The sequence below is a fragment of the Equus przewalskii genome, chromosome 29 (assembly GCF_037783145.1).
Source record: "Equus przewalskii isolate Varuska chromosome 29, EquPr2, whole genome shotgun sequence".
Classification (NCBI taxonomy): Eukaryota; Metazoa; Chordata; class Mammalia; order Perissodactyla; family Equidae; genus Equus; species Equus przewalskii.
The window spans coordinates 19,779,595-19,805,667 of NC_091859.1; the positions used below are offsets into that span (position 1 = coordinate 19,779,595).

A 26,073-nucleotide genomic window follows, 5' to 3' on the forward strand; every position below is an offset into this window, starting at 1 on the left:
GTCTCCATATCATGCCTCAAGGTCATACTAAGTAAGTGACAGGGCTGGGCCTCACATTCACTCCTAAGAGTGAATCTAAACTGGCCACGTCCCCTGCTCCCCCGAGTCGTCACTGCCTCTCCAACACTTACACTGTATGTTGTGATGATCAAGTACAAGTGTAGCATTTGGTTTTTGTCCCTGGTTGAGAATATGAACTATCTCAGATCACACCTCAGGAGTGCAATGCAAAACTCTCCTGTCTTCTATTAAACTCTACAAACACTTTTGAGTGACAAAATCTCTTAGTTAGCTTCCAGGTGTGAGTCTATGATAGTCATCTTAAGTTGTTTCTGGCAAAACAACTAATAGGTGGCAGCCAGTGACATTTTCCCCAGCCTCCTATTCTAGAACAGCCAGCTGCTGGTGTTCTGGTTCTTTGAAAGAAGCCCTGAATTCAGAAACCTGATGCTGGGGCTTTTGGTTAGTATTTGCATCACTGAAAGGGCTTTTGTGGAGTGATAATGCAAAGTTTAATGATAGCGAACTGTCTTTGCCTATAGCTAGAGTTAAATCAAGGTGGCTACTTCTCTCTAGTGCCTGCGCCCTGCCATATCCACGGGGCCTCACAGCCCCGCCCTGGAGCTGTGGCAGAGGAGGAGGGGAGAGTGACTCTTGTTCAGGGGAAGGACGACAGTTATAGGGCTTTTGCGGTGGGATATTTCCCTGACATCTGGCTTTAGACTCAGGACAGAGACATTAATACACACAGTGGAGACTGGCTACATACACATACAGCGTTGAAGGACCCTGCCCTGGCTGAGAGTTGGTTTGCTCCAAGGTGCAGGGTAGTGCAGTAGAAAGATCACCAGCTTTAAGGCCAGACCATCCCAAATGTGAATCCCAGCATGGCCCTTACTCTGCTGTGTGACTTTGGCCAAATTATTTAACCTCTTGGAATCTCAGTTTTCTCATCTGAGTAACAGGTGTAAAGTACATACATTGGAGGGCTGCTAAAAGATTAAGCAATGAGAAAGCAAAATAGTACAGCCACTTCGGGAGACAGTTTGGCAGTTTTCTTAAAAAGCTAAACATACTCTTACCACCTGATCCGGAAGTCCTGCTCCTTGGTGTTTACCCAAATGAGTTGAAAACTTATGTCCACACAAAAACCTGCACACGAATGTTTATAGCAACTTTATTCATAATTGCCCCAAATTGGAAGCAACCAAGATACCCTTCAATAACTGAGTGGATAAATAAACTGTGGTACATCCATATGATGTACTGTTATTCAGCAATAAAAATAAATGAGCAATCCAATCCTGAAAAGTCATGGAGGAACCTCAATGCCTATTGCCAAGTGAAGGAAGCCAGTCTGAAAAGGCTACATACTGTGTGATTCCAACTCTCTGACATACTGGAAAAGGCAAAAGTATGGAGACAGTAAAAAAGATTAGTGGTTGCCAGGGGTTTAGGGTGAGGGACTGAGGGATGAATAGGGAAAGCACAAGGGATTTTTAGGCCAGTGTAACTATTTTGTATGATACTGTAATGGTGGACACATGGCGCTATGCATATAGCAAAACCTATAGAATGTATAATGCGAAGAGTGAACCCCAGTGGAAACTATGGACTTCAATATAGAACAAAGTTTTCTGAACAGATCAAACAAGACGATGTATATAAACTACACAGTCTATTAACTAGTACATTCTGGGCTGTAATAAATGATAGCTATTACTTCTATATTCTTACTCTAAATTCCAATAACATCATTTAGACATAGTTTCTGTTTGAGTTAAATTCATCAATTGTAATTAAAAGTGACATTATTATTTAAAAATCTAACTGGTTACCAAATGAGAATTAGCTGTTCTTTATAACCATCAATTGGTTTAGAGAAATTTAATATTTTCTCCCCTGCTGTCCTATTCAAAGTTAATAATAATTTGTTCCCAAATCCAAGACAAGCTAACTGGCTCAGGCTTGAGTTTCATTTCGGTCCATGATTTACAGTTGGTATAAAATTTGGGTCTGGATTTGGTTAGTTATAATGCCATTGCAATATAAGGCGCCTTGAGTTGATTTTTGCCATATCCTGTATTCTTGTCAAAGGCTAACTTTACTCAAGAATTGCCCTAATACAATATCCTTATTTGTCCTGCTTGAAGTTTCTCCTCTTTTGTATTTTTTTTTTGTATGGTTCAAATTAGTGTGGGAAGAATAGGCCGGAAACATAAATTTAAGTGGCATAAATTTTATGTTAAATCATAAAAAAATTACATCACAAAGCACTGAAATGGTGTACGGAAAACTTTGCCAGCATCCGAGAGAGTAGAAGGGCTCGTGTAACTAAATAAGAACTAATGCCTTTTCTGTAAGTGAAAATTGAGTGTGTCAGAGTCCCTTTCCTGTTTTTGCTAGACACTAAGAATTTAGCCATGCAAAAATGCCCAAAGTGACCAAATCCCACAGAACTCGAATCCAGTGCAGCAACACAGGAGTTGTTGAGAACATTCACTAAATAGTTTTGGGCTTTTACAAAGCACTAAACTTTTAGTCTTTAAATGTTACATTGATGTCCTTATCCTCTACCTCTTGCCTGACAGCCTTTCGTGGCTCATTTCAGAAACATGGAATTACAAGTGATCAGGGGAAGCTGGGACAGAACCCTTACTGTCTTCTCTTCTTCTCTTCTTTCCTTTTCTTCTTTCTTTTCTTTTCTTTCCCTTTTCCTTCATGTGTCTGGACCTATAGACTTTCTCTCACATTTGCTCCATCTGCGCATGTTGGAGAAATCTTAATGACCAGTCTAGTTGGTCTCTTTGGTCTCACTTCTGTAACTATTTTAGGTAGAGTCCTCTGTCTCTTATAATGAGGTCTGTATGACAGATTATCTCAGAGCCATGGAGACCTCAGTTGTGCAAGTGCCAGCAACAAAGTGCACTTGCTGGCATGCCATGGGCTTGACCTGGGTTCTCTGGACATTGGGGAACCACTGGCCTGAGGAAGGATATGGAACTGAGCCAGGGAAGGGGGCATGATGAGCTTAGAGCTACCCAGGAAAGAGGAAGAATATGTTTGGGGAAAAAAGGTGTTTCTGGGGAATCTTGGAGCAGATTGGAGTCCAGGGTAAGCCAGAGCGACCCTTGACCCCACCTGCTGAGGGTGTCACAGAAAAGATGTTGACCTGGAGCCAGAGAATATTGCCTGCAGACCAAATGCTCAAATTGGGGGGTGTAGACAGGTAGGAGAAAGCAAGGGCAGTGGCGAGTTGGTTGTCAGAGCCTGGTGGGCAGGCAGGGTCTCTCAGCTGCCTGCTGATTCTCTGCTGGGGCGATGCCAGCCACAAAGTACAAACCATACTCTGGGGCTGGCAGTGGACATATTGTTTTCCCATAACTACTGTCATTCAAATGGGATATACTTTCCTGGCATGAGCAAATTGTTCCCACGGAGTACACACACTCTGCTGTGAGCAGGGCAGGGCGAGTTGTCCCAGGACCTGGATGGATTCCCTATTCCGAGATGAGCACTTGCGGTGGCGGAGATGGAGAGGCACTGACTTCACCTTCTGTTTACGCAGATTTTGAATGAAATGAGTAGAGTCCACATTCCCCCCAAAGTAAACAAGGGTCAAGTGGGATTACCCAGCAGGAATCCAGTCCGCTTGTAATTTAACTTGTTTGAGGCCTCTAAATATTTAATCTGCCCTCATCAAGAATCCTAGAATTGTGTGTAAGCAGCAAGGACTGAAGCTTGAAAGTAAACACTGCAGTTGGAGTCAGAAGTGTCGCAACAAGTAAAATTTCTGCTGTGACGTCCTAGAAACTTCTGAGCACACCAGAGGAAACAAGCCTGAAAACGTGGAACTGGCACCAGGAGGCCCGGGTTCTCCAGCCTAGCCTGCCACTAACTCTCTGAGCCGCCAGGCCTCCTTTGTCAAGTAAGGACACGGGCAAAGCATCTCAGAGGACAAGTCATTTTTATAACTTGAAACATGATGGAACCAACAGGGATGCAGTGAAATCAGCCCCATGAATTGTGAAACCTAAGTTCATGGTTCCATTCATTCTGTGACCGTGTATATACACAACTGTTTCTTCAAAACAGAAAATCAGGACTTAACATTACTATCTCTTATATCTGTGCCCCCCTATTTTATTCAAATTATGCCAGTGATTAAAAGATTTGGCCCATCAGGTGTTCTCTACAGAGGTTGGAATCATGCCCTTGGGTACTTTTAGCAATCTGGGGGTGTGTTTTTTAGATGTTACAATTACTCGGGGTGAGGTGCTGGTGATATTTGAAGGGCACGGCCAGAGTTGCTAAATAATACTCTGCACAGGCCTGTAAAGCAAAGAGTTGTCCCACAACCTCCATGGCTTCCTTATGTCCTGCCGGATGTTAACAGAATCCAACTTGATTTACATATGCGTGTAGAGTATTTTTCACATTTGAAAATATACACTGAATATTCCAGGAATGTATGTAACTGGAGGTAAGATTGTACTTTGTTTTGTTCAGAACTTTACCAAGAGTTATTCGTCGTTTCAGAAAAATCGGATCCCCAGTAGCCAACACTGATGATGTTGGAGTCCCCAGCACCACACACCCGGACAGTCTGTGTGGCAGCTGCCACGTTCGTGGTGATTCTATAGGGGTGTGAATCTGAGCCTCTGCTGCCTGTTAGAATGGTCGTGCATTGTTTATGGGATTTTATAGAAGTTACTTGCTTTTCATTTCCCCTTGTATTACAATTTGCACATATTAATTTAAAAAATATGTGATAGGTAGGATATATTATTTTATATCAGCTTAGTAAATATGGTACTAGCAAATTATATAAAAAATACACTGTATCTGATTGGTTTGAAAAACACTGGGCCAGAGGATCCTAAGGTCCCTTTAGCTTTAAAATTCCGTGTGCTGATGAGATGATTTAGTCCAACGCCTTCATTTTTCCAGGTGAGTAAACTGAAGCCTGCTAAGTCTTTCATGCATTGCATTCAGCAAATATTTATTGACTGTCTCCTAGGGGTTTGGGTACATAGCTGGGTGCTATGGACAAAAAGATAATTCCTGTTTTCAAAGAGCCTTCCGTCTGGCAGCCTGGATGAGAGAGGTGTCAAGAAATGAAAAACAGAAAACCCCATAGCTGGTTAGTAGCTCGGCTGCGTCTAGAACCCACTGTCCCTCTGAGGACCATTCACTTTCTCGCTGGCGCTCCCGGGGCCTGCGGGAGGGGCCTGGCTTTCTAAGGCCAGAAGGGCTTCTGGCTGTGATCTTTGGGTGGATGGGCACATGAACCATGATTTTAGTTTAGTCTCTACTTTGTTTTTCAGGTGACAGAGGCCCAGGAGGCGCTAGTTAGCTGCCCACCTGTATTACCGCTCGCTAGTGTGAGGGGTAGGAGTTGACTGAGGATGGCAATGTGACAGGAAAAAGAGCACAAAACGCTGGTTCTGTAGCAGTGTCAGCTAAGAGAAATATGATGCTAGCCGCAATGTGAGCCGCATATGTAATTTTAAATTTTCTAGTAGCGACATTTAAAAAAGTGAAAAGGACATGTAAAATTAGCCTGAATCATGTATTTTATTTAACCCAATGATATATCCAAAGTATTATTATTTCAACATGAAAGGAATAGCAAACAATTATTAATGAGGTATTTTACACTTTTTTTTTCACACTGGGCCTTCGAACTCCACCGTGTTCTTCACACTTACACTTCACTAGGTCGAGGCCCCACTCACACGTGGCTGGTGGCTCCCGCATCCGACAGTGCAGCTCTAGCAAACGGCTTTCAGCCCTTCTTCTGCCCTGGCCTGGTTCATCCACCCCGGCACTGCCATCCACAGCTTCTCCCACTACACGCAGTGATTCTCAATCTAGAGGATGCCCCCTCTCTGTGAATGACAATGGATGGGGGTGGGGGTGCAGCAGGCGGCATTTATCATTACCCACCTGTTCCCTGCACTGGAGTCAAAGGCTTTAAAAGTATGGGAGGGGACCCGCCTGGTGGCATAGTGGTTAGGACCCTGCACTCCACTTTGCCGGCCTGGTGTTCACAGGTTTGGATCCCAGGCGCGGACCTACACACCACTCATCAGGCCGTGCTGTGGTGGTGTCACACATGCAAAACAGAGGAAGATGGGCACAGATGTTAGCTCAGGGCCAGTCTTCCTCACACACACACACATAAAATACAGGAGGGTTCCTGGTAAGTGTTGCTCGCACACTTTAGTGAGCTAGGGCGCCGGCGCCAGCGCCAGAGGGAGGACCAATGATCTGGGATGGAAGGTCTGGATCTGGAGAAGTGGTTGAGTGCCAGGAATTCAAGGGCTCAGTACTACAGAATTTCACAAACTTACTCTTTTTTAATTACTTCCTTTTTCCACTCATTTTATCTTCCTCTTCTCATTTAGCTCATAGATGGAATGCACATACAAAGGGAATTGGACCAGATGATGTTCTGCGCTCCTTCCCTGGCCGTGTTCTGTCTTCTGATTTGGCAGGAGCTCCATCAGAGCCTCTGACCTGGTCCTTCAGGGGCTGCAACTTCCAGCCAGGCTCTGTTCAGGAATGTGTGTGTGTGTGTGTGTGTGTGCGCGCGTGTGTCTATGTGGTATGTAGAGGGTGGGTGGGGGCAGAGAATGTGGAGCCTGGCTGGGCAAAGTGCCTTATGCATACTGTGCTGCTGGATCGTGGAGCAGCCATTTGAGGTAGATGCTATGGTTACCCTGATTTTCCACAAGAGGAAATGGAGGAAAAGAGGTTAAGTATCTGCCCCAGGTCCCAGGAGCTGTCATCATTCCATTCCTTAGGGTTGCCGGGCAGGATTTTCTTTCTCGGCAGTAACCCGCCTGCCCCTTCTCCTTCGTCCTTCTTTTCTGTGACATCCTCGTCTTCCCATCTTCCTCATCGCTCTACCACAGATGTGCTTCAGGTGTGGAGCAGCTCATCATGAAATCAGCTGGGGCTTCTAGTCCGCCTTCTGTGGCCCTCAGGCTTCTAAAGTGGTTTTTCCATTTAATGGCTCAATTCCTTCTTGGGGAAGCTTAAACTTGGAATGTGTGACATTCAGTTTTCGTCAGCTCATTATTCAGCCAATCACGGATCTAGTTTGCCTGTCATCTCCTGGGGATCTAGAATTGAGGGCTGCTGTTGCTGCTGCTGGGATCTTAGCCTTTCATAGGAAGAAAAACTGATTCCCAAGACCAGAAGGGGGCTATCTGGCCACTCAGGCAGGGCCTTGCAGATGGGCAGTGCCTTGCCAGGATCCTCCCTCTCCAGGTCTGTTCCTCAGCTTTGCAGGCCAAAGAATTCTCAGATCCAGAGCAGAGCAGAGCAGACACTTGGGAGAGGGGATGGGAGGAACTGATTCATGATAACGAATCTTATAAGAGACTGATGTATAAATCAGAATACTTGTTCATTAATGTGTTGAAAGAAAAATTCCTCCTAAGAGGACACAAATATTTATGTTTGCAGGTTAGCATAGTTTTCTCCCCACAGAAAACCTTGTGTGAGGAGTCAGACTTTCATCGGAAGGTTGTTTAACACAACTAGAATCAGAACTGGAGGAGTTAGATTATTGTTGAAAAATTAAGTATTTGTAGTTGAAGAGGACATGACACAAAAAGGGAACCTAGTGAAAAAGGTCAATCTCCCTTCTAGGCCTTCTGCTGTCCTTGCTCCTTAGCGCCTTCCCCAGAGACAACCTGTATTCCCAATTTCTTCCACAGTTAGATTGTCTGAGGCCTCCATTTCCCGAACAGGGACATACCTGCCGCGCAGGCCAGGTGATTGATATCTTCTGCTTAGGCTCCCTTCCTGGACCAATTTTTTCCTGACACATTAGAGGGTAGAAGGTGGGGACAAACACATCAGTGGGAATGATAGAGGCCAGATGGGAGGAGAGGCGTGCCCGGGTGTGCAGAGTTAGAAAGATCTGCACTCTCCCGGGGTAGTGGGGGGTGGTACGCGGGGGGAGGCAGCAGTACCTAGTGACAGCAGAAAAGAGTGTTCCCAGGCCCCTGGCAGTGAGCAGATGGTCGGTGTTCTCTGACCCTCGCAGCCCCTGGGGAACAGGGCAGGCAGGAGAACCGCAGAGGGAGAGACGAAGGGTCACTGTCTTGACCGGGGCAGCAACCCTGCCCCAGAGAGACAGGGCAGGACCAAAGACACTGTGAGAGGTGGCCCGGCCCCAGGGCAGCCGTGCCGTACACGCGGTCACTAATGTCGTGTGGTGCCGCCAAGTAAGGTGCCTTCCGGCTCGGTGCCGTGACCTGGACGCAGCACCGGCAATGCTCTGCAGCAAGAACAATCGCCAGTTCATTATGTTGACGTTTCTAGCCACCAGAGCAGGCCTTTTCCCTCAGTTCGGGCTGTGACAGATCATGGCGTATTCCCAGTGGGCTCCTGCCGTCCCCGTGGGCAGCCCTGTTCCCCCGACATGGTCTGGCCGCGTCTGCATGTGAGGGCTGCCCTGTGTGCGCGCTCTTGGCAGCTTTGTAAAGGACCCAGGAGGAGTAAACACGGGCTGTTTCCTGCCCTTCGTCCAGAAGAGAAGACTCATTCATACACGTGGTCCAAGCCGGCAAACCTCGGTGGTTCAAGAGCAGGAAAATAAGGCTGATGAGGGGAGGGGGTCTGGAAACCAGTCCATGTCAGGAAAGTAAAGCCAAGGAGGGACCTAGAAGCCAGTTCACGTGAGGGACTGAGGGCTTTAGTGTGGAAGAGGGGGAATTAGAGAAGCCATGAACGCCGTCTCAGAAGTTTGAGGAGGCAGTGGAATTAATGTGGTGGCTAAAAGCCAGACTGCCTGAGTTCAAGTTCTGGTTAAGCCACTTATGACCTGTGTGTGTGACCTTGGGCAAGTTATTCCACCTCTCTGGGCCTGTTTCCTCATTTAAGAGAGTAAGGGTAATATGATATGTATCTCATAGGGCTATTGTGAGAAGTGAGCGGGTTAATACGTGGTAAGCACTTTATAAGTATTTGCTACTGTGCGTAAGAAGACAGGGAGCAGATAGGCAGTTGCACCAGATAAAAATCAGTGATGGAAAACCTACCTCAATATACAGATTAACTTCTTTCAGTATTAGAGTTGCCCAACAGGGGACCTTGAAAAATAACGAGCCAAGAAAACTCTAGAGTCCGAATGGATTTATTCTCAAACGCAAATACATCTGAGTTCTGCCAATCCAGTTATCTACTTGCCACTTGGGTATCTCCCGGGCATCTCACACTTCTGTTCAACACTCACCTCCGGATGCCGCTTCTCCCTGCTCCTCTTTCAGCCTCCTGCCTTTCAGTACCAGCAGGGGCGATACCAGCCACTCGGTTCCTCAAGACGGAAACTTGACAGTCAGTGTCTTTGATGCCTCCCTTTACCTTCTCCCCATATTTCATCAATCAGCAACAGATGTCCATTCTACCGGTTCAATATCTTTGAAGGCCATCTACTTTTCTCCATAGCCACTGCGTCTGTTCTCGTTCAAGGAATCCTCATCTCTCCCCTTCAGGAACTTTCTAACTGGCCTTCCTGTCTTACTTCTGCCCCAAGGCCAGGAAGCCTACAGGGCAGCTCGGGGTGGAAGCAGGACACTGCCCATGTGCGAAGATGCGGCCCTGGGCCAGGCCTTCATGCTCACCTGGCTGGCGCCCTTGTGCTTCAGCACCTGCTTTGCTCTGTGCAGTGGCCCTTCTTCCAGTTCATTCTTCCAACAGCAGTCAGAGTCATTTTACTAAAATGTAAATTGGGTCATGCCACACTTCTCTCCAATATTGCCCCCACCCCCATCTTTTATGACTTCCTTTTGTCCTTGACCTCCGAATCAAATCTGAGCTCCATCCTGTTGTCCACAGTGATATATTACTATCCATCATATTAATATATTAATTATATTTATAGCTATTAATCAGGTAGGAGCTTTTGCTGTGGAAACTAGCTCTGGGGTAGAGCATAGAATATGAGCCCTTAAAGAGAGCTGCAGGACACCCTGCCTAGTGCAGAGGCCACAGACGGAACACTTGGGGCTGTGGCAGCCTGCGGACACGTTTTGTTTGTGTTTAGAATTTTTTTTAATTAATTGACATTATTTAAAATCAAGATTTTGGGGCCGGCCTGGTGGCGCAGCAGTCAAGTGCGCGCATTCCGCTTCAGCGGCCCGGGGTTCACCGGTTCGGATCCCGGGTGCAGACATGGCACTGTTAGGCATGCCACGCTGTGGTAGGCATCCCACATATAAAGCAGAGGAAGATGGGCACGGATGTTAACTCAGGGCCAGTCTTCCTCAGCAAAAGAGGAGGATTGGCAGATGTTGGCTCAGGGCTAATCTTCCTCCAAAAAAATAAAAAATAAAAAAAATAAAATCAAGATTTCACCTAAATATATAGATTCGTGGCTTTTCCTCAAAGATTAGAGGATGTAGTGATGTGGGACCCGCCTCCTCCCAGGTGACAGTGGGCTGGCGCTGAGCCACAGCGGCGCCCGTTAGCGGGAGCATGCGCACTCCAGTTCTCCCCAGCCCCTGCTGCTCCATAGTGTATCCTCATTTATGGTCCCCACCAGGCCCTAGTAGACATTAGCGTTTGCGGCCCCTAAGCTCGTTCAGCCCCTTCACTTTACAAGTGAGGAAGCTGAGGCCAGAAAGGTGGCACGTCAGTCTCCAGGTCTTCATAAACCATCTCATGGCTTCTGCTTTCTCTACTGACTCACAGCTGTCTCCCAGTTGAGGACTGAAAGGAAACACACTATGCAACTTGGTTAATTATTCTTCCTGCTGTGGTTGCTACCAACGTGCCCTTTAGTTGTTTTGCTTATGTCTGTGGCCCCACGAAAATTAGAACATATGGTCTGGGGGACCAAGATGGTGTTCTATGAATGTCCCCTACTCTGCGTGAGACTCTAGCTCAAATAAGAAAAGTGGAGAAACAGACAAGATGGAAAGTGACAGGGCAAATAAAATCTGGACAACTTTCAAAAGGGCACAGCCTCTTCCTTGTGTCAGGGAAAGACGGGCAGCCAGCTGGGTTGCCACCTTTTCGGGGATGTGGAAATCAGGATGTGGACAGCAATGAGTTAGTGGCAGGAAAAGCACTGGAGAGCAACTCTTTGGGCTCAGTGCCCCATACCACTGTGTCACACCCTGAGAATTACTATGGACAGATCAATCACTGCAAAAAGGGAAGTTTGCAGTTTACCTTGGCAAACAATGGCTTTGACTAATCAAGAGGAACTGGACTAAAACACAGCCCTAGAGTCTTGAGCCTTGAGTCAGATGGGAAAAGTCTTCTCGTGCTCTTTAGAGAAGGAGGCCACATCATGCCCCAGCGAAGTTAGCCCTGACAACTCCCAGGACCCCCCCGGATGCCGTCCCCTCTTTGTACCACAGTGAATCATTGCCGTGACGCTGAGAGGCAAGACTGCTCTGAGTTGTGAGCGACTTTAGACCTCATCCTCAGGGCACCTCTGGGCTCCTTCTTCATAAGCGGTAGAAAGGCAGGTGCTTAGGAGGAGGAAGAAGGAGTGACTGGACAGGTTCCCAAAGGAAAGCCCTGGGAGGGAGCTGGGTGTGACATTCACCTTTTGGGCTTTGTCTCTATTGTATTATTCTCTTTTTTGATTCCCACTGGAATCCAAAAATGTTTAATGATTCCGAATAGTACTTTTAAAAATCTGTATTCAAGTGTATCTAAGAACTTGTGCATATATTAACAGTCTTTTATGATTAAACTAATGTAATTAGAATATTTTATCAGTAAGAAAAATATTTTCCTCTAGCCATAGATGGAGAAATCAAATTCTCTCTTTCAAATCTCTGAGTCTTTGCTCAACAATGGAAATCAGACTTCTGATTTCACAGATTTTCATCCCCTTATGATGGCAGACTAATGAATATGGTGATTTATGCAAATGAAATGTACTCATTTAAGAAGAGGCTCACATTGTTGATTTCATTTCTAGAATCCCTGCGGCTTTTATCTGTTTCCCCCTCCTTAAAGAATCCGCCAAAAGAGTGAGTAATGGGTCCATAACTGACACCATCCCCTCCATTCTCCCCTTACACAAAAGTAATTTTCAAAATCCTGACAAAAATTACTTCAACTAATGATGCATATCCATTAATTGGTTGGGTCAACAGGAATAGATAGCTTTTTTTTCTTTTTCTTTTAAGAATTCTCTGCCACCAAGTTCTTTCAGCCAAAGAATGTTCCTTCGTTATAATACCACTCCAGTTCAGGCATTTACTTTATTCATTTGAAGTGTGAATCCATGGCTATTCTCATTTTTGTCTAACTTTGTCTTTTTAAAAGGGAGGTCTTTTTCCTTGCCTGTGGCTCATGCAGAAGTGGAGATAATGATTGTGTTGCGGGTGCAGGCAGAGTTGAAGCAGATAATGGAGGTGGGGTGTGGAGTCGGGAATTGTCGAGGAAGAATGAGGACTCTTGGAGTGGAGTGGTCCAAAGAGACTGGGCTCCCATCATAAAAACCCTGCACACAAGTCTGGGAAATTATCAAATAGCAGAGTCTACAGTCGAAGCAGTTTCGGAGCAACTGCCCTCTGCAGTAAAAATACTGAGTCGTGGAGAACACAGTGACCCACACCGACAAAACAATGAAATAGATGGCGTTTCCCCAGGGAATGGAAGTTTGCCTTTTTACCATGTTCCAAAACGCTGGCTCCAGTTCGGTGCATGTTGTGTTTTCATTTGTAATGCCCTGCGTTGATGGCTCCTGGACACTCTCCTGTGAGCCTATGAGTTTGGTGCAGGCTCTATGGTGACATGACACTCACCTCTGGGTCTCTGTTATGACACACCCCGTCTCTCGTTTTCAGTGTCTCGGCATACTTTCCAATGCTTCCAGTAATTGATTGTGCAAAACACCAAACCAAAAGCAGATGGGACATATGTAGATAAGCTGTTTTGTTTTTCATCCCTATAATTTCCTAGGTTGGATGGCATTTCAATTTTCTAACCATAAAAGCTGCTTCTAGGCTCGTTGGAACACACACACACACAAAATACTGCCAGTAAGTAGGCTAAAAGAATATTACATGCGGTTTTCTGTTGTTTTGGGGTTTTTTCTTCTTTCTTTTTTAAAGAAGTACCTTGCTGCTGGAAAAGGAAATTCAAAAAAATTACTTTGAATATATTTGTCAGAGATCAGATTACTCATGGAACTATTGTGTTAACACCAGAGAATACTTTAGAACGACGTATTATAGCTGAGGCTAAAACCTAGCCTTCTGCTGAGTGGTATTCCTGAAGGCACTCACTCTGGGAAGTCACAATATTCATTTATCAAAATGTTCGGTGCTGGTCGTGGTGTCTGCATCTCCTGCACTGGCAGAGAATGACTCTTCTAGTCACAGAATGCGACTGACCGCAGGGGGTAAACGCTGCCACTGCACAGAGTAGAGCATGTCGGGCAGGTGGGAGCACATTACAGGAGGTGTCCCTTTGGATCCATCCATCTTTTTGTCCATTAAATGCTCTCATTATCTTTTCAGTCAGATACACATTACAGGTGTGGATTTACAACGGGCTTGTTTTAAATCAATCGTGAAAATAAGGTTTTGTTGTTTCTGTCGTTGGTATTATTTATTAAAGTGCACCTAATCCCAAAGCTGTTTGACCAGAGTTATTTCCCTCCAGGATCCTCAGGCTGTAAAGTGAATAAATCCTTCTCTGCAGGCATCCTCGTTCCACGCTGGCCCCAGGTTCAACCGTTTAGTAGGCGTCTCTGGGTATCTGCGCAGCTGGGGAGCTATATTTGAACCAGCATGAAATTACTGTCCAGTAATCCTCCTTCCCTCTCAAGGGGCTTGCCAACATTCATCTAATCATTCGCAGAGAGAGACTCATCGGACGAGCACAGACTCGGGGGCCAGACAGCCCTGGGCCTGAAACCAGGCTGTCGCTTCTCAGGCTGAGTAATTTGGGGCGTCATTCAGTTCTTCTAATATTAATGTCCTCTTTATGGGAAGACATGATGATAATACCCGTCTCATGGTGATGGCTTGAAGAGTAAAAGTATTTCCTTTGTTTTCCCTTCTCCTTGTTTTCAAATGATACATGGAGGGAACACACTTCTATGAGGACTCTCTGAGACCAGACAGGGCTGTGTGTGAAACAATTTGTAAGCTTGGAGCAGGGCATTTGTCATATTAGCCATACTGTGGAGAAGGATGTGACTTATCTTGCTTCACCCCTCTGTTATCCACCACGTAGCTAGGACAGACGGGCTGGCTAAGGTAAGGATGAGGAACAACCGTGGGAGGCCAGGAGGACCTCTTCTGTGCAGCCTCTTCTCAACCCCTTCCTGCTAAAGAAAGAGCCACCGCAGCGAGGTGGGGTAAACAAGAGGTCCAGAGCATCTCTTCCTACCTCTCAGACCCTCTATCTCCTGAAACCCCACCTGTGCAGGAGGGCGGGCATGTCCGCAATACGACATGGCCCCTCTCTCTCTCCTCCTCAAATCTGCTGGATGGTATTGTTTTTCCCATTAATAAAAGTACAGTTCCTTTTAAATGAACGAAAAGTGAGGTGAATACGTCCCCAGAATCTGACAAGTATTTCTGGAGCTCTGTGCTTTTATTTTCCGTTCTGCCTATGAAGTGCATAAATGGGAGGGCTCAACTGTCTTCAGGAAAATCTGAAAGCCGGGAACTTATTAACAGGCTTGACACCTGCGTCTGTGAGGAGCTTCTGAAGCCAGAGAGATTCTTTGTAACTGAGGTCCATCTGTTGCACAGATTTTTAATTCAGATATTCTTCCTTCTCAAGCCAAGGCTGAGAGAGCGGCCAATTTTGTGGAAAGATCTCTTTAATAAGAAACGAATAAAACTATCAGTGCTAAATAAAATAGACCACTGTGAAACTTGGGTTAACTCCCATAGGGCAGAGCATGTGAGATTAACTGCATTATATAACAAGACTGCCTGTAATAGCTGGCACCGTTCTCTTTGTTGTTCCAGGGGAGAAGCAGCCAAGGCCAGGGCCGAAGCACATGATGTTATGTACAGTCCTGCAGACTCTGGAATTTTTCCTCGGAGACATGTCAGGAATCAGAGTTTTACTTTGATTTATGGTTGCTTCAAATGTTTAACACTTTTTACATTTTCAAAGCTATATCCTCTGCTTCCAGCAGCCTAGGGGGGTGTTTCTGTTGCTTTGAAGGATCATTTTCAAATGGGAAGTTTTACAATTATGCAAAAAGGGTGTTTTACAGAAAAGGGTGTTCTAGTGACTTTAAATGGATAAAAGGGATGAGGCCGTGAAGGCAGGGCCCTGGAGCCTTCTTCCCAGCTGCCTGTGATGACCCAACAGAGAGGGAGGAGCTGGAGAGAAAAGGATTTTCAAAGTGGCAGCACATTTCCCCCAGCAAACATCATTGGGCCAGACACTCCTGGGACCTTAGAGAGCTCACAGGCAGGTATGGCTGCCGAGCAAGCATTTCGGTTGAGCCGTGTAAAGTTGCCATTTTTTAGATGAGAAATGGTAGAACATTGGCAGTTTCATATTCAATTTAATAATTAGATGAATACTATCCACAGTGATAAGGATTGCAATGGGGCCAGCATGCAGTGCTACGGGAAAGGCTAGAAAAGAGCACCTAACTCAGTGATATGGGGTCAGGGGACAAGAAGGGGGCAGTGTGGCTGAGTGTTGTCTTATTTTGTTTGTTCATTTTGTTTTTTTTAAAACAAACTACATTATTTAGGTATAATGCACGTATTCTTAGTGTACAGTTTGATAAGTTTTGACACACGTATACACCCATGAAAGTGTCTCTGCCATCAAAATAATGAGCACATCTCACCCCCAAAAGTTTCCTCATAGCCCTTGGTAATTCCTTCTTCCCGTCGCCCCCACCCCTAGGCAAGCTTTGATCTGCTTTCTGTCATTATACGTTAGTTTCATTTCCTAGAATTTTATATAAATGGATTTATACTGTACTCCTTTTTGTCTGGCTTCTTGCACTCTGCATAATTATTTTTAGGTTCATTGATGCTGAAGTGTGTATCAATATTTCATTCGTTTATATTACACAACAGGATTTCATTGTACAGACACACCACAGTTTGTTTTTCCGTTTACCCGCTGACGGACACTTGTGTTGGCTATGAATAAAGCTGCTGTGAACACTCTTGTACAAGTCTTTGTGTGGACATAGACCTCCTTTTCTCTTTGGTATACAACTAGGAGTAGAATGGGTGGCTTCTTTGGTCGGTGTCTGTTTAACTTTTTAAGAGACTGCTCTACTGTTTTCTGAAGTGGTGGTCCCACTTGATGTTCCCACCAGCAGTGTATGAGTTCCACTTCCTCCACATCTTCTCCAACATTGTATATCAGTCTTCTTCATCTTTACCTTCATAATAGGTGTGTAGTGGTATCTCATTGTGGTTTCAATTTGCGTTTCTCTAATGATTAATGATGTTGGGCATCTCTTCATGTATTTATTTGCCATCTATATATTTTCTTAGCTGAAGTGTTTGTTCAAATCTTTGCCACTTCTAAATTCTGTTGTTTTCTCATTAAGCTTATAGAACTCGCTGTATATACTGCATCTAAGTCCTTCTCAAGATATATGATTTGCAAATATTTTCTTCTGGTCTGTAGTTTGTCTTTTCATCCTCTTAATAGTGTCTTTCAAAGAGAAGTTTTACGTTTTGATAACATCTTGTTCTTTTATGGATCATGCTTTTGGTGTCATTTCTAAGAAATCTTTGCCTAATCTGAGGTTGCAAATGTTCTTTGCCTATGTTTTCTTCTAGAAGTTATATAGTTTTAGTTTTTCCTTTGGATCTATGATCCATTTTGAGTTAATTTTTGTATGTGGTTTGGGTATGGATTGAAGTTCTCTCTTTTTTGTGGGTACATTTGGACAGCCAATTATTTAAGCATCATTTGTTGAAAAGGCTTTCTTTTCTTCACTGAATTACCTCTGCACCTTTGTCAAAAATCCGTTGTCCTTATAGGTATGGATCTATTTCTGGACTTTAGTCTGTTCCATTGATCTATTTCTCTATTTGTGTGTGTGTGTGAGGAAGATTGGCCCTCAGCTAACATCTGTTGCCAATCCTCCTCTTTTTGTTTGAGGAAAATTGTCCCTGAATTAACATCTGTGCCAATCTTCCTCTACTTTGTATGTGGGATGCTGCCACAGCATGGCTTGACAAGCGGTGGGTATGTCCATGCCCAGGATCTGAACCTGCAAACCCCAGGCTCCTGAAGCAGAGCATGCGAACTTAACCACTACACCACCGGGCCGTCCCTATTTCTCTATTTTTTTCATTAATATCACACTGCCTTCATTTCTGTAGCTCTAGCATAAGTCTTGAATCAAGTAGTGTAATTTCTCCAACTTTGTTCTTTTTGAAAATTATTTTGGCCGTTCCATTTCCTTCACATCTTGTTGTAAGTTTTAGAAGCAGCCTGTCAATTTTTATTTTAAAATTTGCTGGGATTTTGATTGAGAGTGACCTTGATTGGGAGTGATCGGGCTTTCATGGGGATGTGTCCATGGGAGGAAGGTATTCAGACATCACTTTTATATCTGAATAACTGGAATTGTGAGACCAATACATTATTTAAAAAATTTTCCACAGCCTCACTTCCAAGTTTATTGAAAACCCACCTGTGCAAAATGGTGTCATTCAGGGCCAACGGATAGAAGGAAAAATAAAATGTTCTGATTCTGGTCCTTATTCCCTGTGAATCCACCCTTTTTTTCATCTCTTCCCAGAGACAGAAAGAGAATCAGACAGTTATCTCAGGCAGCCTTCCCCTCTGGGAAAGATCGCAGAGACTTGGGAGGGTCTGTGCTTTCTCGAGTGAGAAGGGTCCTTTTGCTGTGCTCTCTCTTCCCCCGGATGGCTGGCGGCTCAGGCACCAAGCATGAGGCTATTGCATTCCACACGATGTTCTCCCGTCGCGTGGTACAGGAGTCACAAATCAGACACCTGTAGGGCCTGAAAGGTCCTGGACATCGGACAGCATCCTGGCAGCTGGGCTTTCACATGCACTGTGGGAGAGAGTGGATGTTGGGGGTCCCCAGCATGAGGATGACTCTGGTGAGCTGACAAGCAAAGCCACAAATCTGGAATTTTGTGAAACCTCCGAATTTTCAAATGCCGTCTCTGTAGTTTTTTGAACAGCACAAGCCAAACGAAACACATCTGTGGGCCAAATCCAGTCCATTGGCTACCAGTGTGCAGCCTCTGATGGACGGGCTCTTTTATTGCTTTCAGGGTCAGCTCTTTCGTCAGCTCCCTAAAGGGTTTACTTCAGCAATTGCTTCCTGAGCATTCGTGATGTGCCAGGAAAGTGCTCGGTAGCCGGGAAATCCATCCATTGGGAATGGAAGGGACCCTCTCTGCCCCTTGCTCAAGGGGCTCCTGCTGCAGTGAGGGGGTTGGGTGTGGCACAGGGAGGCATTCCAGGGCTGCCTTCCGTTCTCTCCCACATCGACCCCCTCCCTGTCTCCTCGCTGTCACTCATTTCCAGCTTAAAGAAGGGCAAGGTTGATTATACCTGGCGGGGCCTTGGAAGGCTTCTTCAAGGAAGTAACATGTGAGCTGCTGATTAAATGTAGAGTAGAAATTAGTCAGCTGAACGTACACTACAACAGTCAACATCAAACTTCTGGTTGCTATCTATTAGTGGAACATGAAGTCGATCTAGTGGTTGCTAATCAGGATTAAAATAAAATAAAATGGGAGAGCATATAAGTACTTTGTGTTTTAAACTTTTCGTTTCACACACACATGCACGTGCTTCTAATACATGTATATTTTTTAAAGAAAGTTTTGGTTAAAAAATAGAAAAACATAGTTTGTAAAAATTTACGTTTTTCAGAATATTAACAAGGAGATTAAAAGAATATGTATTAATGATGACTCTGTTGCTTCTGAGATTCTTTCCTAAATGTACCCCCAAATTGTTAACCTCAGCTGCTTACTGGCAATGATAAGCAGGTGCCGGATACTAGGTAGGCGTCTGTGGGTCACCGTCTGCCAGGCTCCATCACCAGTTAATTGTGAGAGTGAGCGAGTGACTTTAATTCCTTTGATTTTATTTGATTAGAAAGATCGTTTTCAAGTCCTAAGTCCCAGAGGGGTACTTTAGACAAACTGCAGACAATTTACGTAAATAGTTAAATTTGCCCACTGCTGTATCATTAGCACTAAAAAATGCCCAGCAACATAGTAGGTCTCAATATTTGCTGAATTAATGTATCTCTCCTCAGAGTGCCACTGCATTCTATGTGAAATTATTACTGAAGTCTCACTTTAGGCACAAAATTTGAAATAATACAAATCCTAGAAAATTAAGGTTTTGTCGAGAATCATAAAATTTCGAAGCCTCAGGGAGTTCTCTGCTGTGCCCAGCTCTGGTGACACGGCAGCGCTCCTGCGCTTTGCCAGGTTAGTTTCACATTACGGGAAATCTGCAGACTGCCTCCCCTGTGTAAAATGCACCTGCTCCATCCGTTTTCTTAAAGTAAAATCTTAAAAGATATTTCCTGGGAGCTGCTCCATACCAGACATTGTGCTGGTCCTCGCCAGGAACAAGACAGACACAGTTCCTATCTTGTTAGAGCTCGTAGTTCACCGTGGTAGATGCCAAATGCTTTCACACTGAGTTCCTCTGTGCTTGCGGGTTAGGGTCCTTGGGTAGGCCCAGCATGCAGGCTTTTCCTGCATCACTGTCCATGTAACATGCAGTCAGGTCATTGATTTGGAAGTGGTCTGTCTGATTAATGCTAATTCTGTGAGACTGTCATCTCCGTTGTTCCTGATTCCAAACTTATGTGTTTGGAGCAAAGATTGCACTCATTTTTCGTTTTTGTTTTTTTTTTCCCCAGGATCATATTGCGTTTGTAATCATTTAAAACATCTGAACCTTCTCTTCTGAACTGCATTTAAGGCAGGCTGAAAACATTCTGAATCTTTATGATTGATTTTTTTAGGGCAGATAGGATGTCACATTTGTCCCCAAACAAATTAAATCTTGTTGGCATCATTCCATCAATCTATTGAAATTATTTTGATTCTTGATTATGTTAAGCACCATCCATATTCATTGTCCCTTCTAGTTTAGGGAAGGCAGCAAATTAAAAAGTCTGCCTTCTCTCTCCCTGTTTCTGCCTAGGTTGCCGATAAGAGGTCTGAAAGTCTCATTTTTAAGGTTATTGTTGTGTCATAGCTTTGGAAGATTTTGCTTGGCAAATTTATGTGACCTTCGCCCTTTTTTATTTCTTTGGTCTTATGAGCAAGCCACTCAACCCAGCTGAACTCCATCAGAGGCATGTGCGTTGATGCCTTCAGTCAGCTGCCTGTAATCACTTATTAATGACGATCTGATCCTTCCAGGTGGGTTTAGAACTGATAAGGAAAACTTAAATCTATCAGAGGTGTTGTTTGATAATTTATAATGTGCACCTGAAGCTTCTTAAACTCTTTTTTTCTCCTTACTGCACAGGAAGCACAGAAAAGATGATTCAAGGGACCAGCTTATTTTCTTTCTTTTGGGTATCAGTTTAAATATTTACATATTTGATCTTGAAGACTAAAATAAAGTTACAAATATTCTTAAACAGTTTTGAAAATGTTGGAGAACAGTCATCTGTGGGAAATAATTAAGGAGTTCATTTTCCCTGTTTGGAAAAGGGGAAAAACTCAAAGTTTAATGTTCATATAATGGAACTTCCGTATAAAGGAATCTTTAACGTCCTTTGCTGACAGCCTGTGGACAAGCAGTGTTGTCATTCATGTTGAGCATTTCCAGTAGTTATCTGTGCACCCTGGGTCACTGACCAGGCCTTCTGGAATTTTCTTTCTCAATTACCCTCTGTTTTTAATTTCAAATGGTAGTTTCTAAGTACATGTTTCAATAAACCAGGTAATTTTTGCAATAGGTCAATGAATTTATGCTTACAAATATTAGAAACAGGGCCACCTTATGACTTTCATGTGCCGGGGGCACTGTTGCCCTTGCGGACCCCTTCCTCTATTAAAAAAACATTAAAAATTACATTAACTATTGGTATAAAGATGAATATATTCATACTACATATTCAAATATTTTCTTTGACCTAAACTTTATTTTTTCTTCTGATTTTAAAAGAAATTAAAACATTTCATGGGCCCCAAAAAGTATCGTGAGCTCTCCGCACTGTTCCCACTGTGCCTAATGGATATTGCTCTGATTAGAAGTTATTTTTTCCTCTCCAGCTTATTAACTGTACTTTTGTATTGAACGTCCATTTTTTTAATGGGAAAAACCAACTCCATTTCCATAGAGCACCTCTATTAAACTCAGTAAGCAACTGCATATTTGGTATATTTGGTAGGAGTGATCTTATTGGCCCTGACCTATATCAACAACTATTCTGAATGAGACATAAAAAGACTTTTAAATTTTTGGCAAAATAGAAATGTGTGCCCTTTACAAGAAACGTAACTGTTTGAAGCCATCTACATGGCCTGAAGCTATTAGCATTTACCCATTTTGTAATTTCAAACTGTATATAATGATCGTGAAATATCATATTTTGTCCTCCTTTAATCCCCCTTCCTTTCCTAAAGCAATGTGAAATCTTCTCTCTTTTTTACCATCCAGTGATTTTAAGGCTTAATAATAGGAGGTCAAGTGTTATTTCTCATTTGTTCATCCAAGGTTCAATATTCTAACAATGACTCTACTGTATTTATAAAAATGATACATGGTCACTATAAAGAATCCAAGGAACGCAGAAGAATAAAAATAAAAAGAAGACAAAACCTATCGCTGAGAAATAAGCCTCATTAACAGTAAGTGAACATCCTGTTGGACATCCCTAAGCGTGTTTGTAGACGGGAAGATGGATGGAGGATAGATAGGTAGGTAGGTAGGTAGATAGATAGATAGATAGAAATGCTTTCATAAAAGTGGAATCATATGATGCATGCTAATTTTTAAATTTAAAAACGGTTACATTTGATTTTATTTGAATTTAACTGGAGAAAAAGAAACTAAGTGAAAATTAAGAAATTACTGAACTTTGAAAAAAAACATTTTTTTCACAGTAAGAAATGTTGGGTTTTTTCCCTTCTGACATTAAGAAAAGAGATGATGAAGAACTTGATGTTTTTGTTTTTTCTTTTCCCCCAATCATGTTTTTTGGTAGATCTTATTGCTATTCACCCAATTCTTGTCCTGTCTGGGATTTGGGAGAATTGTACTTCCTCACGCCCTTCAAGTTAGGTGTGACCTTGTGACTTGCTTTAGATAGAAAATGTGAGCGAAGTGACCAGTGTCACTTAGTGATGGATACATTTAATTGCCAGATCTCCAGTCTCCCACCCTTTCTTTCCCTGCCTTAGTGAACATGGATGCTCAAGTGACTGTGGAGGGCCGTAACATCAGTGTGGCGTAGAATGCAGAACCAGCACATGGGAGTGCTGCCCTGAAGAGACATGTGGGCCTGCTGCAGAGGGTGTGTGAGTGAGGAATGAGCTGCTGTTCTGTTTAAGTCACTGAGATTTAGAGCTTGTTTCCTACCGTAGATAACTTAGCCTCTCCCGACTGCCGCCATCTCCATTTCAGACAGTATTATATTTCTTCCCTACCGAGATAAACGAGAGCATAGGCATCTCACTCTCTTTCCCCTCTTCTCTTCTAGATTTTGGTGAGTTACAGTGTTATTTTCACACAGTCAAGGTATATAATATTTACATTCTATTCTATAATCTAGCCTTGATTTTGATTAGTTATATTACTGTGTAGGGGATCAGAATTGCCCCCACCCCAAAATATGTCTCTTTGGCATGAGGATTATTTGGGGCTGGTTACTTTTAAAAACTGCAGACGTGGGAGAAGCTCTGAGAAGTAGAATTTATCCTTTGTAAGAGACATTTACATTTATAAGGGAAATCTCCATCTGTAAGGGTATCTCCCTCTCTGCACCAGGAAGAAGGGGGGATGACCTTATCTCTAGAAACTCTTATCAATTTGGAAGGCAAGGACTTAAATCTGCATAATAACCTGACTCTTGTTTACTGGTAATCTCCTATAACTGACTCACCCCACCCCCAACATCCTCCTTTGTCTCTAGCTGAAGATAGTATTTAAGATGAGAACCTCTGCCATTTGGGCAATTTGCTCAGTTTTCCCGGGTCTCTCACAGGTATACATGTAATAAAGTTTTGTTTGCTTTTCTCCTGTTATTCTGTCTCATGTCAATGTAATTCTCAGACCAGCCAGAAGGACTGAGAAGGTAGAGGATTTGTTTTCCTCCCCCACAACTGTTTTCATATAATCAAGATATATAACATGTTCTAGTCCATTGTTTAAAATTAGTTTTATATTTAAATGAATTCAGTGTCCAGTAGTGATCTTTTTACTGGGGCTTTCCTATTACTGATATCAGGGAGCAGGTCAAGGGTCTTAGGGGAGACTGTCTGGGGGGGATCATTCCACTCCAGAGAGGAGGGATATTTTATCATTTGCGTTGTTTAGAATTGTTGGCACATGGAGATATGAAAAGCAGACTGATTTTTAGTGGTTTTGTTACTGTTTTTAAATCCTCTATAAACTATGCATCCTTTGTTGCCTGCATCTGAAGCAAACCATTTCTACCTGCCCCCCCTTGCTATGCCCATGCTGATATCTTTATTCCATTCATTGCACTGACTAGATTGTCAAGACTTTTAAAGGAGGGCCCAGAATGGTGAATTCTTGAGTTGTTTTCGTGTTCAAGAATATCTGCTGATTGCCTTTACATTTGAAAATCATCTTGGCTAGGAATAATCTTCAGAAACTATGCTTCATTCCCGTGAGAATTTTAGAGGAACTGCTTCAGTGCCTCTTGCATTTAAAGTACTGTTGAAAATTTGATTTTCTCTTCCTTCTAGGCAACTTGTTTTTTCTGCTTGGAAAACTATTTTTTGGTACTGGAAATTCAATTATTTAGCCAGAATATGTCTCATAATTGATTATTCTATATCAATTTTTCCTGAAACAGGATATGCTCTTTCAATGTAGAAATTCTGTTGCTTATTCATTTTTGGGATATTTTCTTGTATTAGATCTTTGAATACTTTGGGCTGGGTTTTCTACTTCAGGGATGCTCATTAACCTTTTAATGGATTATATTTTTCTCTCTTCCGTATCTGTCATTTTTCTCTAATTACTTTAAGTTCTGCTTTTTATCTCTGATTATCTCAAGCCTTTCCTGAATATAAATAATTTTATTCCGAGTCATGATAATTCTATTCCTTGGTATTTCTAGTTTATTTATTAGTTTCATGATGCTGCTGCTTTGATCCTCTGTTTATCATTTTAGTATGACAAGCTTCTTTTTAAATCTCATTTTGTTATTTGATTACCTCATTGTTAAGCTCTTGTTTTACCATATTCATGTTTCTATTATGCTCTTATAGGTTGCTCTATGACAAAATGCTTTTTCTTATTCGTAGGGGATTGTGGGATTTTTTGTAAGTGTTTTTTCCACATAGTGTTCCCTTTTTAAACCACTTGTTACTATAGTGTGTTACTCAGTTGCCATTTCATCCGATCTTGCTCAAGTTTGAGCAGCTGTGTTCAGTCTTTGGTGAGACACACTGGGGTGATTTCTCCTTGACACACTTCTGGCTCACAATTTGTTTCCCCTTGAGGACTGGGTAGTTGTTCTTCTGTCTACTTTTTTTAGCTTAAGGACACATGTCTGCAGAGGAGTCAGGGCAGAGGACTGAGTTCAGCTGAGTTGTCAATGGGTGGGCCATGTTGTAACACCTGTGCCCTGCAGTCTCTCCTGAGACCGTGTGAAAGGTCTTGAAATGGATGCCTTGTCAGGAGACTTTTGGACTCCACCCAAGGTTGCCGGGAGAGCCAGCCATGTGAGCAGAGGATTGGAACTTTCAGTCTCACCTCCTGATTTCTAGGCGGGGGTAGGGGTCTTGAGGTTGAATCATTTGCCAATGGCCAATGACTTGGTCAATCATGACTGTGTAATGAAGCCTTCATAAAAACCCAAAAGGACGGCACCTCACCTCTTTTTTGGAGAGTTTCCATGTTAGGGAAGCAGAACTTGTTACTTCTACCAGGAACAGTCAGTCCTTGTTCATGTTTCTGATCTCCCCATGCCTCCATGTAGCAGTTACCATCCCCACGCAACTGAAGTCAGAGAGAAAAAATGATATGAAAACCCGCTTAATTCATCCTCTCCCGATTTGGGGATATTAGAGCAAATCTCTTAAAGATGACTTTTGTTGAATAATTGATACAGCTTCAGGGAGATAGGAACTGGCAAGTGGTTCTGCCATCTTTTTTGGTTGGCTTGTTTTTCTTACCTTTTGTTCATTTCCACAGGTATCAGAGGAGATGAAGACTCTGGAATCAGGCCTTACTCTGCCATATTTACCCAGAAACCATCTTGGAGTCTGTCTGTCTTTCTCTCTCTCTTCAAGTTAAACATGGATGTGGGAGGAACAAGTTTACTGTGGCCCAGTTTCATATAGAAAGTCGGGAACCACCTACCCTTAGCCCTGACCATATTTTACTGTTACGGAGTCACCCCCTTTTTAAATCTTCTCTTCGCTCCCAGATTATGCAATATAATTTCTTTGGTTTCTAAGTGCTAAGTAAACTAAAGGAGCACTTGGTAACACTGTGGCCATAGAGAGCAGATCTAAACGAATATGTTGTCATTGTAATGGATCATTCTTTTTAACGCGTTCATTTATTCAACAGCATCCGTTTATGTAGTGACTGTCTACTGTGGGCTCAGCACTGTTCTTGGTGCCTGGGACACATCACTGATCAAAACCCACAAAGCTCCCTTCCTGTGAGGAGCTTACGTTCCAGCAGGGGTGGGACGAGTGTGTGGGGTGGGGCAGTCAGCCACAACAAATAAAGCACAACCATCAGATATCTAACACATTAGAAGGTGATGTGTGGGTCAGGGGGATCACAGAGTGCAGTGAGAGTTGCGATTGAGACTAAGGTGGTCAGCCTGGGCTCCACTGAGAAGTCACATTTGATGGAGGGAGTCAGCGGAAGAAGATTCGAGGGGGAGGGACCAGCTGGTGCAAG

General features: G+C 43.4%; 1 protein-coding gene across 2 annotated transcripts in view; it reads left to right on the forward strand.

Annotated features, from left to right (window-relative positions):
• Positions 1-26,073, forward strand: part of CRADD (CASP2 and RIPK1 domain containing adaptor with death domain) — a 190,737-nt gene that overhangs the window by 151,690 nt on the left and 12,974 nt on the right. The window lies entirely within an intron of this gene.